We start from the raw sequence: 1823 nt of genomic DNA, 5'->3' as shown, positions 1-1823 counted from the left end.
ATAAAAAACCTTACTTTATATATATACTATTGATTGATTGATTGATTGATGTTGATGTGTAGTTTGTTGAGATAAAAAATATTGAGTGCATAAGATCAAAAGTTTGTTGAGATATTTATGTTAAATAAAATAGAAAAAATAATAAAAATATTGAGAATGAATGTGGAAGTGACATGTGGCATAAAAAACCTTACTTTATATATATACTATTGATTGATTGATTGATGTGTAGTTTGTTGAGATAAAAATACTGAGTGCATAAGATCAAAAGTTTGTTGAGATATTTATGTTAAATAAAATAGAAAGAATAATAAAAATATTGAGAATGAATGTGGAAGTGACATGTGGCATAAAAAACCTTACTTTATATATATACTATTGATTGATTGATTGATTGATGTTGATGTGTAGTTTGTTGAGATAAAAAATATTGAGTGCATAAGATCAAAAGTTTGTTGAGATATTTATGTTAAATAAAATAGAAAAAATAATAAAAATATTGAGAATGAATGTGGAAGTGACATGTGGCATAAAAAACCTTACTTTATATATATACTATTGATTGATTGATTGATGTGTAGTTTGTTGAGATAAAAAATACTGAGTGCATAAGATCAAAAGTTTGTTGAGATATTTATGTTAAATAAAATAGAAAGAATAATAAAAATATTGAGAATGAATGTGGAAGTGACATGTGGCATAAAAAACCTTACTTTATATATATACTATTGATTGATTGATTGATTGATGTTGATGTGTAGTTTGTTGAGATAAAAAATATTGAGTGCATAAGATCAAAAGTTTGTTGAGATATTTATGTTAAATAAAATAGAAAAAATAATAAAAATATTGAGAATGAATGTGGAAGTGACATGTGGCATAAAAAACCTTACTTTATATATATACTATTGATTGATTGATTGATGTGTAGTTTGTTGTGATAAAAAATACTGAGTGCATAAGATCAAAAGTTTGTTGAGATATTTATGTTAAATAAATAGAAAGAATAATAAAAATATTGAGAATGAATGTGGAAGTGACATGTGGCATAAAAAACCTTACTTTATATATATACTATTGATTGATTGATTGATTGATGTTGATGTGTAGTTTGTTGAGATAAAAATATTGAGTGCATAAGATCAAAAGTTTGTTGAGATATTTATTTATGTTAAATAAAATAGAAAAAATAATAAAAATATTGAGAATGAATGTGGAAGTGACATGTGGCATAAAAAACCTTACTTTATATATATACTATTGATTGATTGATTGATGTGTAGTTTGTTGAGATAAAAAATACTGAGTGCATAAGATCAAAAGTTTGTTGAGATATTTATGTTAAATAAAATAGAAAGAATAATAAAAATATTGAGAATGAATGTGGAAGTGACATGTGGCATAAAAAACCTTACTTTATATATATACTATTGATTGATTGATTGATTGATGTTGATGTGTAGTTTGTTGAGATAAAAAATATTGAGTGCATAAGATCAAAAGTTTGTTGAGATATTTATGTTAAATAAAATAGAAAAAATAATAAAAATATTGAGAATGAATGTGGAAGTGACATGTGGCATAAAAAACCTTACTTTATATATATACTATTGATTGATTGATTGATGTGTAGTTTGTTGAGATAAAAAATACTGAGTGCATAAGATCAAAAGTTTGTTGAGATATTTATGTTAAATAAAATAGAAAGAATAATAAAAATATTGAGAATGAATGTGGAAGTGACATGTGGCATAAAAAACCTTACTTTATATATATACTATTGATTGATTGATTGATTGATGTTGATGTGTAGTTTGTTGAGA

Source organism: Medicago sativa, chromosome 7 (assembly GCF_051527215.1).
Source record: "Medicago sativa cultivar Bolivia chromosome 7, Bolivia_mono, whole genome shotgun sequence".
Taxonomy (NCBI): Eukaryota; Viridiplantae; Streptophyta; class Magnoliopsida; order Fabales; family Fabaceae; genus Medicago; species Medicago sativa.
This window is presented reverse-complemented; position numbering follows the sequence as displayed.